The sequence below is a fragment of the Macrotis lagotis genome, chromosome 5, assembly GCF_037893015.1.
Source record: "Macrotis lagotis isolate mMagLag1 chromosome 5, bilby.v1.9.chrom.fasta, whole genome shotgun sequence".
Taxonomy (NCBI): domain Eukaryota; kingdom Metazoa; phylum Chordata; class Mammalia; order Peramelemorphia; family Peramelidae; genus Macrotis; species Macrotis lagotis.
Genome location: NC_133662.1, coordinates 208,022,040 through 208,039,174, shown reverse-complemented (window position 1 = coordinate 208,039,174; position 17,135 = coordinate 208,022,040).

Below are 17,135 nucleotides of genomic sequence, written 5' to 3'. Positions count from 1 at the left end.
GAATCTCAAATTTAAATTATTAACACTTCTATTTAATGTTTATATCTGGAATAATAAAAACCTGATTCTTAATCATTTCTGCCACATTTTCTAACATTCACAACTACTATAGAAGTAAAAAAAGAATCTGTTATATAATCAAAGGATTTTCTGCTTTTTTGTGAAAAGGGAGTTGTCATGATCCAGTGATTCATAACCAAGTATTCAAAGTACTAATTAGAGGGTAACTAAATGTGAACTAAATGAAGGGAAGCAAATTTTCAAAATGTGCACACACCATATATAATTTTACTCCAATTTTAAAATAATTTAAATAATTTAAATAAAATAATTTATTTTCAAAGTGGTATTGCATAACAATATTTAAAAATAATGTAACTAAATATATTACATAAATAATAGAAGCTTGTAACTAAATAGCAGAATTCATGTTTACCAAGAATGTATGGGTAAAAAATCATTTAAATTAGTGTTTAGAATTGCATAATACAGTCAATTCCAAATTCAAAAATATTTATTTTCTTTTTGGAAAGACAATAGGGTTAAGTGACTTGCCCAGGGATACACAGCTAGATTATTATTAAATGTTTGAAGCCAGATTTAAACTCAGGTAGTAGGGGGACAGCTAGAGGATCCAAATTTAATCAGACATTTAGTAATTGACTAGTTGTATGACCTTGGGCAAATCACTTAACCCCATTGCCTTAAATAAAAAATATAAAATAAACTCAGGATCTCCTGACCCCAAAACTAGTGTTCTATTCTCTTTGCCACCTTGCTGCCCCCACATTTCTAAATTATCTTTCAAAAATTATAAGCTGGGTATAGCCAAGAGGCTGAGAGAAACCAGTAACTTCCCTGAGTTATTTCCAGTTTCCTTCAAAAATAATGTTAATCAAGTCTATAAACAGATTCTGTAATTAGAGAACCCACAAAAAAAAGACAGATTAGGCCAATTTTAAGCTTAAGATATCTAGGTAGATATTCATGAAACATCTGTCCCACTTCGGTTTAGGGGGAGTATGATCTGGTACAGTCAGCGCCAGGGAAGGCAATAGGAGGCTCTCAGTCATAATAAAGTTCATTAAGACAGGAACCTAGGCACCATTTCAATAGGCCAACCACACCTCAGGCCACCTTTGAAGACTCTAAGACTAGTACAGATAGCAAATTGAGAGCCCCAGAACACTTGCAACTAGCCTATGAGCAGAGCTGAACTTTAAAAATCATCAACTAGATAAAAACATGTCCAAGGAATAGAAAAATATTCTAACAATAAAAAGGTGCAATGGCAATACAGAAGAGCAAAGTAATATGTCAGAAGATCATATTGAGAAAAATGCTTCCCTGTGAAGTCCTAGAAAGTAATATGAATTGATCTCAAAACCAAAAAGTTTTCATGGACCAAGTCAAAAAGGATTTTTAAAAATCAAGTTGACAAATTAGGGGAAAAAAATGAGAGGTATTCAAAAGAGCTTCAACAGCTTGGAAAAGGAAATAGAATAAAATGACTGAGAAAAATAACTCCTTCAAAAACACTATTGTCCAAATAGATAAAGAAAACAAAAACCTCTTTAATAGATGAACATGGGTAGATGCAAAAAGGAAAACACTCCTTCAAAAATTCAATTGAAAAATGTAAAAACAAAACAAAACAAAAATTTTTTTAAATAGAATTGACTGAATGAAAAAGTGGATGAAAAGGCCTTAACCCCTCAAAATAATTCCTTGAAAAATTACAATTCAGCAAGTAAAAGCTGTGACTTTATGAAACATCATGAATCAATCAAGAAAAAAATTAAATAGGAGAATTTCCTCATTGGCTAAAAAATGGTCCAGGAAAAATAGATCCAGGAGAATTATTAAACTTCCAGTAAGTCATGATCAAAAAAATAGAGCATGGAACACATATTTCAAAAAAATCATAAAAGAAAATAGTCCTGATGACCTAGAAACCAGAGAATAAAATGTTCATTTAAAGGATCCCCTGAAAGTGATACCAAAATGAACATGTCAAAGAAAATTTTAGCCAAATTCTAGAATAATCAATTCAAGGAGAAAAATACTCCAGCCATCCAGAAAGAAACAATTTATTTGCAAGAAACCACAGTCAGGATTATATAGGAGTTTGTAGGCTGAACATTAAAGGATCACAAGGTCTGCAATATGTTATTCCAGAGTCTAAAGGAAAAACATAAAATCCATTGTCCTGAAAAATTGAGCATATTCATTCAGTCCAAAAACATGGATTTCAAATTTTCCTGATGAAAAGATGAAAGCTGAACAGAAAATTCAATCTTCAAACATAAAACTGTAAACAGGAGGGGCAGCTAGGTGGTGAAGTGGATAAAGCACCGGCCCTGGAGTCAGAGTACCTGGGTTCAAATCTGGTCTCAGACACTTAATAATAAAAATAATAAATATAATAAATAAATAAATAAATAAAAATAATAAAAAAAAAAAAGGTAAACAGGAAACAAAAAAAATAGTCCACAATACTAAGCTGTTTACCTTTTTTTTTAGGTTTTTTCAAGGCAAATGGGGTTAAGAGGCTTGCCCAAGGCCACACAGCTAGGTAATTATTAAGTGTCTGAGACCTGATTTGAACCCAGGTACTCCTGACTGCAGGGCCGGTGCTTTATCCATTAGGCCACCTAGCCGCCCCAACTGTTTACTTTCTTACACAGGAGATGGTACTTTTAACTGATAATAACCATATCTCCATGTGGGAAAAAATAGATTTTAATGTAATGTTATAAAAATTAAGTAAGATATGAAAGAAATCAAAGTGGGAAAAGAGAAAAGGGGAAAGCAAAATAATTTAAATTGTATCTCATAAGGAGATACAAAGGGCATATTAGAGTGGAGAGAAAAAAGGGAGGGATAAGAATTATTTGAATCTTGCTTTTTATTGAATTTGACTCAAAGAGGGAATATCATTTACACTCGGGTTCAGAAATTTATCATATTCTATAGTGATTTAGGAGGGAAAAGGAAAAAAGAATGAAGGGAGAGAGTAGTGAGGACAAAAGGGAGGATAAAACTATGAAGGGGGATGGGAAAAAGGAGGGGGGCTGATTGAAAGGAAGCATGTTGTGATCAGAAACAAAACACTGGTGATGAGTGATGGGGTGAAAGAGGAAAGAAAAGTACACATGAAGGGAAAATTGGATGAAAAGTAATATAGAATTATTATTCATAACAGTGAATGTGAATGGGATGAATACTTTCATTAAATGGAAGCAGATAACAAAGTAGATTAAAAACTAGCTTCTTAACATAAGTTGTTGATATGAAGCACAATTGAAACATAAAGATAATTATAAAGAAAGAGATAGGAGCAGAATACATTTCTCTTCAGAGGAAGCTAAAAAAAAGAAGTAGATATAGCAATCCTGATTCCAGAAAAAGGAAAAGCAAAAATAAATCTAATTAAAGGAACAAAGTAGGAAGCTTGATTTCCAAAAAGTTCACATAGACAATGAAGTAATAACAGTGCTAAACATATATGAACCAAGTGATATAGCATTTGAATTATTAGAGAAGTTACAGGAAGCCCTAGACAATAAAACTACAGCAAAGAAGGACTTCAAATATCTTCTGTCAGAATTAGAGAAATTTAACTACAGAATAAACTAGAAAGATGTTAAGGAAGTTAATAGAATGTTAGAAATATTAGCTATGATGGTCTAGTGGGAAAAAGCTAAATAATGAAAAAAAGGAATATACTATTTTCTCCACCAACACAAAATCTGATCATGTATTAGAGGCATAAAAATATCAATTAATTGCAGAAAGGTAGAAATATTAATTCATCCATTTCAGATCATGATGTAATAAAAATTACTTGTAATTAATAGTCTAAGGAAAGCTAGATTAAAAATTGTCAACTAAATAGCATAATCTTAGAGAATGAGTGGCTCAAACAACAAATAATAGAAATTATCAATAATTTCATTCAAGGTAATGACAATGATGAGACATCATACCAAAACTTTTGGCATGAAGTCAAGTAACACTTAAGGAACATTTTTTTTTTATCTCTAATTGATAACCTGAATAAAATAAAGTGGAGATCAATGAATTTGAAAAATAACTGATTGACTAATTGGATAAAAAAAGAAAAAATTACAAATGATAGAGGAATGGAGGGAAAATTAAATATGAATGAACTATAGATATTTTGGAAATTGATTGCTATGTGAGCCTGGATAAGTCATTTGAATTTTCAGTGCATAATGTAGATTCTGAAGTTCATTTAGTATTAGTAATTTAGGTTCATTTTATGGATGTGTTAATATTTAGCCTGATAAAGAGAAGTATCATATTTGGGGACAATAACTGTTTTTAAGTATTATAAGGGGTTTCATATGAAAGACAGATTTAATTGATTTTTTATCCAATAAAGACAAGACAAGAATTGGAAAAAAACTTATATTAAATATATTGAATAAATAAATGGAATTAAATAACAAATTGAAATTAAAAAGATGAAAATTTCAGTGAATGCTTAGATGAAAAGATAAAATTAAATAGCGATTAAAAAGTGAAGTCAGCTAGATGAAAAGGTAATGAGTTCCCTTCCTCTGGAGATATTCAGCAGAGGTTTTATGTTGTCATTTGATTTTTGTGTATTCTTTTCAGGTAATCAATGTAGTAATTGAGTTCTGAATATTTTATAGGATTTCAGTCTATTTCAATGGATTTTTGAATCTATCTTATCTAACTTAAACATGAAAGGAATTCTTACTGTAAACACATCAAGCAAAGTTTTCTCAAGTCTCTGCTTAAAGACCTTAGAGGAGGTATTTTAGCTCAGGCTAACCATGACAACTGACATTTTTCCAGTTGTTTAGATCTGATAAAATTTGTGTAAAAAGTGTTTTTCCAATTGTGGTTATGGAGTATTTGGAACTTGTCAGTTAGATTCCCATATATTTTTTCTTTTGCTACAGTTAACTTTAAATGGAATATTAACTTTTTTCTGTTACTTTGAGTTTTGTTGTTCATATATAAAAATATTGATGATTTCTGGGTTTATTTGTATGCCTCAATTTGCTAAAGTTGCTTAATATTTCATGCAGTTTTTAGTTAATTGTGTAGCATTCTCTAAGTAAACTATCATATCATCTGCAAAGAGGGAGGGTTTTACTTTCACAATGCTGATTCTTATTCCTTCCATTTATTTTCTTCTCATTGCTTAAACAATACTGATTAATATTGGTGATAATGGGCATCCTTGTTTTTAAGGATAATTATTTATTGCTATATTTTCTTGGTTTTCCTGTGCTCAAGGAATTGGTACTGTATTTTACCAAAACCTTTTTCAGTATCTATTGAAATAATCATTGATATGGTCAATTATGCTGATTGTTTTCCTAATATTGAGCCATTCCTGCATTCCTGGAATAAATCCCACTTGATTAAATTGTATTTTCCTTATGATAACTTATTGCAATCTCTTTGTTATTATTTGATTGAAATTTGGTGGAATTCACTTGTAAATCCATTTGGCCCTTGCCCTGGAGATTTTTTCTTAGTTTCTTTAAAGATGTCATGTTGAATTTCTTTTTTGAAATGATATTATTGGATTATTCTACTTCCTTTTCTGTCAATCTGGTCAATTTATATTTTCATCAATATTCATCCTTTTTATTTTAGATTGTCAGATTTAAGCAAAAAATATTTGAATTATTACTTTGATTTCCTACTAATTGGTGGGGAATTTACCTTTTATATTTTTATACCATTAATTTGCTGTTATTCCTACAATCTTAAAACAAATTAACCTAAAGTTTATCTATCTTATCATTATTTATAAAAACAATGTTTTCAGTTATTTATTTCTTTCATAGATTTATTCTATTATTATTTCTTTATTGACTTTTATTGGTTTCTCCCTTGATTTTCAGAATTTCTCATTTGGCATTTAACTGAGAATTTTAATTTGTTCTTTTTATATTCTTTTTAGTTGCACACTCAATTCATGGATCTTTTCTTTCTCTCCTTTATTCATGCAAACATTAAGACAAATAAATCTTCCAGAAGAAGTGATTTGGCTGCATTCCATAAGTTTAAGTCTGTGTCTCATTATTTTCATTATCCTGGGTGAAATCGTTAAATCTTTCTAGGAGTTGTTGTTCAATGCATTCATCTATTAAAATGAGATTATTTAATTTATTTAATTAAAATTCTATATTAATATTGCCCTTTATTGCATTTAATTTTTATGACCTCATCATCTATGTAATATGCTTGCCTTTTTGCATTTGATTGTGAGTTTTTGATACACATTTGCTTGGTCATTATTTATGTAGGTTTCAAATATGACTGAGATCAGAATTATTGCTTTCTTTACCCATTCATTTTTTTCCTGTGGTCAATCATATCTTAATTTTTTAATTCTTTGCTTTTCATACAGATGTGATACTATTTTACCTAATCTCATTCAGCATCACTCATTTTGAATATATTTAGGGGAAAAAGGGGGTTTCTTATTGAGATAGATTGGGTTTACCTTGGTTACTACATATCCAGTTGAACATCACTGAAAGGAAGTTATATTTGTGATACTAGATGGGAGCAAAGAGATTGAGGCATGATAGTTTGGTGAATCATCAGCATACAAATGTTAATTAAATCTATGGGATCTGATGAAATTACCAAGCTAATTAGTTTAGAGGTTGATGAGAAGAGTGTCTAGCACAGAGAAATGAAAGGTTTGGTAATTTTAATCAAATGGGGGAAAAAAACTGGTCCAAAGCACTATTGATTAAAGAAATGCAAATTAAATTTACTCTTAGATTCAACTTCATACTATTAGTTTGGTTAACATGAAAGAAAGTGCAAATAACAAGTACAATATTTATTGACTTGTCTGCCCTCTCAATGAAGGATGAGGGGAAAAATAATGGAAGAGAATATGAAATTTAAAATTATAAAAAAAAAGAAGATAAATATTTTTCTTATAACTGGGAAAAATAAAAACATTAAAAATACAATTTTATAATGTACATTGGGAGGAGTGAAAATACAATAGGGTATTTCAGAATTCTTGTACACAGTGGTAAATGCTGCAAAATCAAGAGCATAGACAGTCTGTGATTGAGATGAGTTGGAGCCTAAAGGGGTGAGTGTAAATTGAAAAACAAATGAATAGACTATTTGAGAGAGAATTAGTATGTATGTTGAAGACCCCCCAAATGAGATCAAGAATTGGGGAGAAGAGTAAATTGGTGAGCCAAGTATCAAATTCATTTAAGAAGGAAGGAGAGTGTCACACCTCTCAGACTGGCCAATATGACCAAGAAGGACAATGATCAATGTTAGGAGGGATGGGGGAAATCTGGGACTAATACATTGTTAGTGAGCTGTGTGCTCATCCAAGTTTTCTGGAGAGCAATTTGGAATTACCTCCAAAGGGTAACAAAAATGTGCATACCCTTTGATCCAGCAATACCACTACTGGGGCTATACCCTGAAGAGATTATGAAAAAGGGTAAAGAAATCACTTGTACAAAAATATTCACAGTAGTCCTGTTTGTGGTGGCAAAGAACTGGAAATGAAATGAATGTCTTTCAACTGGGGAATGGCTTAGCAAATTGTGTTATGTATGCCATGGAACACTATTGTTCTGTTAGAAACCAGGAGGGATGGGAATTCAGGGAAGCCTGGAAGTATTTGCATGAACTGATTCTGAGTGAGATGAGTAGAACTAGAAAAACATTAATACACCCTAACAGCAACAAGGGGGTGATGATCAAACTTGATGGACTCGCTCATTCCATCAGTGCAACAGCTAGGGACAATTTGGGGCTGTCTTCAATGGTTAATACCATCTGTATCCAGAGAGAGAATTGTGGAGGTTTGAACAAAGACAACAGACTATTACTTTCAAATTAGAAAAAAATAAACTTTATCTTATTATGTAATTTTGCTCTCATATACTTTATTTTTCTTCTTTAAGGATATGGATTTCTCTCTCATCACATTCAACATATCAGTGTATACCATGGAAACAATGTAAAGACTAACAGAATGCCTTCTGTGGGGGAATGGGAGGAAAATTGTAAAAGTAAAAATAAATAAAATCTATAAAAAAAGGAAGGGGGCAGCTAGGTGGCACAGTGGATAGAGCACTGGCCCTGGAGTCAGGAGTACCTGAGCTCAAATCCATCCTCAGATACTTAATAATTGCTTAGCTGTGTGGTCTTGGGAAAGCCACTTAATCCCACTGCCTAGCAAAAACCTAAAATAAAAAAAAGGAAGGTAAGTGACCTGGGAGTCTTTAAGACCACAGTTCCCAAGATTTTTGTTGGGTGGTAGATATGAATGGTGGATCCTCAAAGGAAGATCAGTTATTGAATGAAAGAGAAAGGGAACCTAGATATGGCAATGAGTAGCAAGGAGATTTCTAACTACACATGTTAACTAGAATACCAAAAATAATAAATGACGGTGCATCCTAACACTAGAAAGAAAAGTTGTAATATAATGGAAAAGCCAGTTTTATGTAATAGCTTTGAAATGTAAGGAGAGGAGAGAATTTAAAACTTTAAATTTAAATTTATTTAAGTAAATTTGAATTTATTTAAATAAAAACTATTTAAATCTAAAAGAGGTTTGTAGTCCTTAGAATAGCCATTCCAGAAAGGATAATTAATTGACTGGATTGAGTTAAAATCAAACTTTGCGGTAGAAAGATGGGGTATATAATGGGTTTTGAATGATGATTCATAGGACTTCAGAGTCAGTGGGATGTGACAGGTATGACCAGGTATGAGAATGTCATCATTGAAAGGAGAGTGCGATTCTTCTATCCTCAAAGAACAAGCACAGAAGGAGATCAGAAGCCTGAATTCTGAGGAATGGGGCTCTGTGTATCAGAAGTTCTCTATATCCCAGCTGGGAGATTGGGTGGTCAGGAGGAGATAGAAGTTGCCGTGGTTTGGCAAAGATTAAAGTGGTTATACTTGGTGAGGTGGAAGTCATTTGAAGTCTTTGCTCAAGGGATACATAGTGCCTATCAGTAGATGGAAGGCACTAAGTTCTAATGTTTGTGGACCTCAACTAAGGAGGATGGTTGTGTAGTGTCAACAGAAAATGACAGACTCTCTATTAATGGGAAGGTCCTTTTGGACAGGCAGAAGTCTTATAGCCTGGCCCTGAGTAACCTTTCCTAAGGGCACACATTGCATCCAGAAGGAAATGAAAGGCACAAGGTTTTGGTCTTCTCACCTTAGGAGACTTCCCATGAGCTGATGGTGGGAAGTGGTAGACTCCATGGCTGTATGATAAATGCTGGGCATGAATCCTAGGAAACTTTTCTCAAGAGACACATGATGCCCTGTAGGAAAAAAAAAGTTCAGCTTCAACCACTTCACACCACTTATACCTGTTGCACTCAATTAATGTTAATGCCTACCTGAAATCTTCAGGATCAAGTACAAAATCATCTAATTGTTATTCAAAATCCTTCATTGCCTAGTCCTGTTTCCTTCATGTTTTTAGACTTAAACTTTACTCCCTGCTACATCCTTATCTCTCCATGGACTGCTCTACATACAAGAAGATACTTCATTTTCTCTAGTTGTCTTCTCAAAGTTGGAATTCTCTCCTTCCTCATCTTCCCCTATTATTTTTCCTGACTTCTTCAAGTTCCAAATGAAATTCTTTTAAAGGAAGCCTCCCTCAACCTCTAATGTCTTCCCCTTTTCAACTATTTCTTGTTTAACCTTTGTACAGGTTGTGCACATTTATTTGCTTTTCTTCCCTACTAGATTATGAACACATAAAAGATATAGACCTTTGACTCTTTTTTGTATCTGCAGTGTTTTGCATAATGTTTTGCATATAGTGGAAAATTAATAAATGTTTATTGACTGAGTAACCACAGCTGAAAATAATACTCTTAATAAAATCAAATGAAGGCAGAAGACAATGGCTATGTGACTTGCTTCATGTGGGAAATTTTGCTTTTTTATTGTACACCAAGTTAGAATTAATTAAATTTTTATTTTGTTTGCTACAATTCGCTACTTACTCATCATGTGTTGAGTACTACTTCCTAAATAGAAAATTTGTGTTTTAGATGCATTTTACATGATTGGTTATTAATAACAAGACTGTTACTTTTTAATCTTTTAAGGTAATTGACTTTTTCATGTAAATGGGAATAGACATATTCATAGTATTTTATTCTTCTTGATATACTTTCTAGTATCTGAAATAAACAACAAATCAACTTTATATTTTCTGAACCTTGTAGTCAGTTGGATCATAGTAAAAAAAAATGCTAGGACTTGGAAAACCTCCTTCTCATGGTCTAATACCCTTATCAAGGATGCCTCAATAAGAAATAAATAATTAGATGAAGAGATAAACAACAAATAAAAAATAAATAAATGTTCATACATGCATATATGCATAATATAGTGTACATACATGCATAAATACATATTATTCTGGAGGGGAAAGTAAAAATGTTTTGGTTATTGGTGTTTGTTCAGTGTCCCTTTTTGGGTACTAATAAATTCTGTATTTTTTTCCTTCATGATTTGATATCCTTTTTTAAAAAATATATCTTAAAATAATTCCCTGAGAGCCTTTAGAATGGTATTACTTCTGGTACAAATCTTCTCTTTGCTTTTGACCTACCCCTGATGAATTCCTTATATTAATTTTCATCTGTATTCTTTCTACCTGCATAGAAACATATTTGTATCTAAAAATTTTAAGTACACATGTAATCTATTGTCCTTGCTAGGTAAACATATATGCACAATGTACTTAGATACCTACATGTATATACATTACAAACATACATATATAAACTATCTAATTGTTCAGATTTTTCTACCTCTTCTTTTCCTTTTCTTTCCAGTTTGATCTTTAAATGCACTTGGGATGACTTTGCTTCACTGAATCATTTGCTAAGCTTTTTCCTAACTTTTATGGGACATTATTTCTCATAATTTTCTGGCATACTTCACATGAGTATTAACTTATATTCAAAAATTAACTTATGTTCAAAACTTGTGTTGTTTCTGGCTGGCTTGTTTCTACTCTTTCCAGTATCCTTTGGCTGGGGTAGCCTCTTGGCTCCTCTTCCTTCCTTGTTATGGCAAATGATTTATACTCATTAATCTTCAGTATCTAATTGTTTTAATCAGTATGAATGCCCTTTCCTCCATCCATTTTGCACATGTAAACTTCAATAAATCTTTAAATAGGTCAAGTTGATATTTTAATTTCTTGTCATATTTACTTATTTTTAATATTTCTTTCATCTTACTATTAATTTTACCTTTAGAGTCATTGTTCTGAATGAGATAACAATTTCAGATATGAAGTCCTCATTAGATTATTATTGTTTTCAGATTATTCTAAAATGATTCATTCTGTTTGAGTATATTTACTGCTCAACAGGTTCATCATTGCTTGATTCTTTTCTTGAAAAACATAATCATGATTTGCAAGCATGAAGATTCCATGTAGTCTAAAATCTTTTAGCCTTTCTGTTACATTTCTCCTTGAATATATTCAACATTTTTCTTTGCATATTTGCTTTTTTATTGATATTTTATTTTTCAAAATACATTTTTCAACATTCATCCATATGCAGATGTATATTTTTATGTTATAAAATTTCCTTCCACCCTCCCTTCCCACTCCCCTACCCTAAACTGCAAACTGTGAGGTTACTATTGTACATACACATTTGTGTTAAACATGTTTGATGATTAGTTATTTTTAGGCATGAGAATTTAGGATTAAGGGAAAGAACTAAATAAGAGATATCTTTTTAAAAACTGAATGTAGTGTTTAACAGATTCTGAAGGGGTTTTTCTTTGTGTATTTTTGCATATTTGCTAATATTTATATTGGAATTAAAGTCATTGAGCATCAAATTATATAATTATTTAATTTGTTGAGTTATATCAAGTTCTTCATAAAATTTCTTTTGTTTTCCTTCCTTGAGATCATCCTTGGCAAACAAAGTGAAACTATTTTTTACAAATATTTTCATTGTCATAATAATATTAAATAATCAAATATCCCAGAATATGATATTTCAATTTGCGTTGGTATGATCAAACCAATTACCTCACTTTGTCAAGAAATGCCTTGGAGCTACCTATCCACTTATTGGAAACTTTTATTTGTCTTTTTGATCATTTTGACGGTGAAAATATAAATATCCAGACAGTTCACTTGCTCATATATTCACTATACAAAGTAAATATACCAGGGTTAAGGATCTCTAATTTAAAGTGAGGGTAATTTAATTTTACTTCATCTACTTATATCTATGAATCTCAAATTTAAATTATTAACACTTCTATTTAATGTTTATATCTGGAATAATAAAAACCTGATTCTTAATCATTTCTGCCACATTTTCTAACATTCACAACTACTATAGAAGTAAAAAAAGAATCTGTTATATAATCAAAGGATTTTCTGCTTTTTTGTGAAAAGGGAGTTGTCATGATCCAGTGATTCATAACCAAGTATTCAAAGTACTAATTAGAGGGTAACTAAATGTGAACTAAATGAAGGGAAGCAAAATTTCAAAATGTGCACACACCATATATAATTTTACTCCAATTTTAAAATAATTTAAATAAAATAATTTATTTTCAAAATGGTGTTGCATAACAATATTTAAAAATAACGTAACTAAATATATTACATAAATAATAGAAGCTTGTAACTAAATAGCAGAATTCATGTTTACCAAGAATGTATGGGTAAAAAATCATTTAAATTAGTGTTTAGAATTGCATAATTACAGTCAATTCCAAATTTCAAAAATATTTATTTTCTTTTTGGAAAGACAATAGGGTTAAGTGACTTGCCCAGGGATACACAGCTAGATTATTATTAAATGTTTGAGGCCAGATTTAAACTCAGGTAGTAGGGGGACAGCTAGAGGATCCAAATTTAATCAGACATTTAGTAATTGACTAGTTGTATGACCTTGGGCAAATCACTTAACCCCATTGCCTTAAATAAAAAATATAAAATAAACTCAGGATCTCCTGACCCCAAAACTAGTGTTCTATTCTCTTTGCCACCTTGATGCCCCCAAATTTCTAAATTATCTTTCAAAAATTATAAGCTGGGTATAGCCAAGAGGCTGAGAGAAACCAGTAACTTCCCTGAGTTATTTCCAGTTTCCTTCAAAAATAATGTTAATCAAGTCTATAAACAGATTCTGTAATTACAGAACCCACAAAAAAAAAGACAGATTAGGCCAGTTTTAAGCTTAAGATATCTAGGTAGATATTCATGAAACATCTGTCCCACTTAGGTTTAGGGGGAGTATGATCTGGTACAGTCAGCGCCAGGGAAGGCAATAGGAGGCTCTCAGTCATAGTAAAGTTCATTAAGACAGGAACCTAGGCACCATTTCAATAGGCCACCCACACCTCAGGCCACCTTTGAAGACTCTAAGACTAGTACAGATAGCAAATTGAGAGCCCCAGAACACTTGCAACTAGCCTATGAGCAGAGCTCAACTTTAAAAATCATCAACTAGATAAAACATGTCCAAGGAATAGAAAAATATTCTAACAATAAAAAGGTGCAATGGCAATACAGAAGAGCAAAGTAATATGTCAGAAGATCATATTGAGAAAAATGCTTCCCTGTGAAATCCTAGAAAGTAATATGAATTGATCTCAAACCAAAAAGTTTTCATGGACCAAGTCAAAAAGGATTTTTAAAAATCAAGTTGAAAAATTAGGGAAAAAAAATGAGAGGTATTCAAAAGAGTTTCAACAGCTTGGAAAAGGAAATAGAATAAAATGACTGAGAAAAATAACTCCTTCAAAAACACTATTGTCCAAATAGAAAACAAAAACCTCTTTAATAGATGAACATGGGTAGATGCAAAAAGGAAAACACTCCTTCAAAAATTCAATTGAAAAATGTAAAAACAAAACAAAACAAATTTTTGGATGAAAAGGTTAACTCCACAAAATAATTCCTTGAAAAATTACAATTCAGCAAGTAAAAGCTGTGACTTTATGAAACATCAAGAATCAATCAAGAAAAAAAATTAAATAGGAGAATTTCCTCAATGGCTAAAAAATGGTCCAGGAAAAATAGATCCAGGAGAATTATTAAACTTCCAGTAAGTCATGATCAAAAAAATAGAGCATGGAACACATATTTCAAAAAATCATAAAAGAAAATAGTCCTGATGACCTAGAACCAGAGAATAAAATGTTCATTTAAAGGATCCCCTGAAAGTGATACCAAAATGAACATGTCAAAGAAAATTTTAGCCAAATTCTAGAATAATCAATTCAAGGAGAAAATACTCCAGTCATCCAGAAAGAAACAATTTATTTGCAAGAAACCACAGTCAGGATTATATAGGAGTTTGTAGGTTGAACATTAAAGGATCACAAGGTCTGCAATATGTTATTCCAGAGTCTAAAGGAAAAACATAAAATCCATTGTCCTGAAAAATTGAGCATATTCATTCAGTCCAAAAACATGGATTTCAAATTTTCCTGATGAAAAGATGAAAGCTGAACAGAAAATTCAATCTTCAAACATAAAACTGTAAACAGGAGGGGCAGCTAGGTGGCGAAGTGGATAAAGCACCGGCCCTGGAGTCAGGAGTACCTGGGTTCAAATCCGGTCTCAGACACTTAATAATTACCTAGCTGTGTGGCTAGGGAGGGATAAGAATTATTTGAATCTTGCTTTTTATTGAATTTGACTCAAAGAGGGAATATCATTTACACTCGGGTTCAGAAATTTATCATATTCTATAGTGATTTAGGAGGGAAAAGGAAAAAAGAGAATGAAGGGAGAGAGTAGTGAGGACAAAAGGGAGGATAAAACTATGAAGGGGGATGGGAAAAAGGAGGGGGGCTGATTGAAAGGAAGCATGTTGTGATCAGAAACAAAACACTGGTGATGAGTGATGGGGTGAAAGAGGAAAGAAAAGTACACATGAAGGGAAAATTGGATGAAAAGTAATATAGAATTATTATTCATAACAGTGAATGTGAATGGGATGAATACTTTCATTAAATGGAAGCAGATAACAAAGTAGATTAAAAACTAGCTTCTTAACATAAGTTGTTGATATGAAGCACAATTGAAACATAAAGATAATTATAAAGAAAGATATAGGAGCAGAATACATTTCTCTTCAGAGGAAGCTAAAAAAATGAAGTAGATATAGCAATCCTGATTCCAGAAAAAGGAAAAGCAAAAATAAAATCTAATTAAAGGAACAAAGTAGGAAGCTTGATTTCCAAAAAGTTCACATAGACAATGAAGTAATAACAGTGCTAAACATATATGAACCAAGTGATAGAGCATTTGAATTATTAGAGAAGTTACAGGAAGCCCTAGACAATAAAACTACAGCAAAGAAGGACTTCAAATATCTTCTGTCAGAATTAGAGAAATTTAACTACAGAATAAACTAGAAAGATGTTAAGGAAGTTAATAGAATGTTAGAAATATTAGCTATGATGGTCTAGTGGGAAAAAGCTAAATAATGAAAAAAAGGAATATACTATTTTCTCCACCAACACAAAATCTGATCATGTATTAGAGGCATAAAAATATCAATTAATTGCAGAAAGGTAGAAATATTAATTCATCTATTTCAGATCATGATGTAATAAAAATTACTTGTAATTAATGGTCTAAGGAAAGCTAGATTAAAAATTGTCAACTAAATAGCATAATCTTAGAGAATGAGTGGCTCAAACAACAAATAATAGAAATTATCAATAATTTCATTCAAGGTAATGACAATGATGAGACATCATACCAAAACTTTTGGCACGAAGTCAAGTAACACTTAAGGAACATTTTTTTTATCTCTAATTGATAACCTGAATAAAATAAAGTGGAGATCAATGAATTTGAAAATAACTAAAAAAAAATTAACAAAAAACCCAAAAACTAGTCAAGGGAAAAAAATGAATATCCCAAATTAAATAACAGATTAGAAATTCTGAAAAATCAAAGGAGAGTTTAGTAAAACTAAAAGTAAGAAAAATACTGAAATAATAACATTAAAAATTGTTTTGATGATAAATGGTGAAATATCAACTCTTTAATTTATTTAATTAGATAATAAAAGAACACCAATTATTATTAAGTATCAAAACTGAAAAGGATGAATTTGCTACAAATAAAAAGAAAATTAAAATAATATCTGAGAATTGTTTTAATAAACTCAAAGTGGTATGAATGAGTATCTACAAAGAAAATAATTGCCCAGATTAATGGAAGAGGAAATAACACAATTAAATAAAGCTATTTCAGAAAAAAGAATTTCACTACTAATGAACTTCCTAAGAAAAAATGTCCATGGCTAGATGGATTCACATGTACATTTCATCAACTATTTGAAGAACAATTACATCTAATCCTATAAAATGCTACTTGAAAAAAGTAGATGAAGAAGTTTTGAATAATTCCTTCTATGACACCAATATGGTTCAGATACCTAAATAGTAAAAGAAACATAACATTACAGAACCATTGGTGAATATTGATGCAAAAAATTGCAAACAAAATATTAGCAGAGATTACAAGTTATCACTAGCATAATATAGACTATGATCTGCTTGGATTTATACCAGGAATGCAGGAATTGTTCAATATTAGTAAAAGAATCAGAATAATTGAACATAACATTAATAAAAATTGAATATAACTAATAGAAATCATATTGTTATCTTAATAAATGTTGAAAAAAAACATTTGACCAAAACAACATCCATTTCTATGAAAAGCATAGGGAATAAGAATAAATGTACTTTTCTTTAAAGTGATAACCTTTGCTTATTTAAGACCATCAGAAAATGTTTTATGATGGGAAGAAGGTAAAAACATTCTCAATAAGATCAGGGATAAAACAAGGATAATCATTAACAACACTAGCATTCAACATTATGTTTGAAACTTTTTCAGAAAACAATGAGAAGATAAATTATTTAAAGAAATTAGATCAGACAATGAGAATTTAAAATTCTAATTCTTTGCAGATTATCTATTCAGATGCATACTTAAAGAATCCTAGAAAATACTACCCAAAATATTAACAACTTTAGCAAAGTAGTGGGATAAAAAAATAAACCCCTTTAAG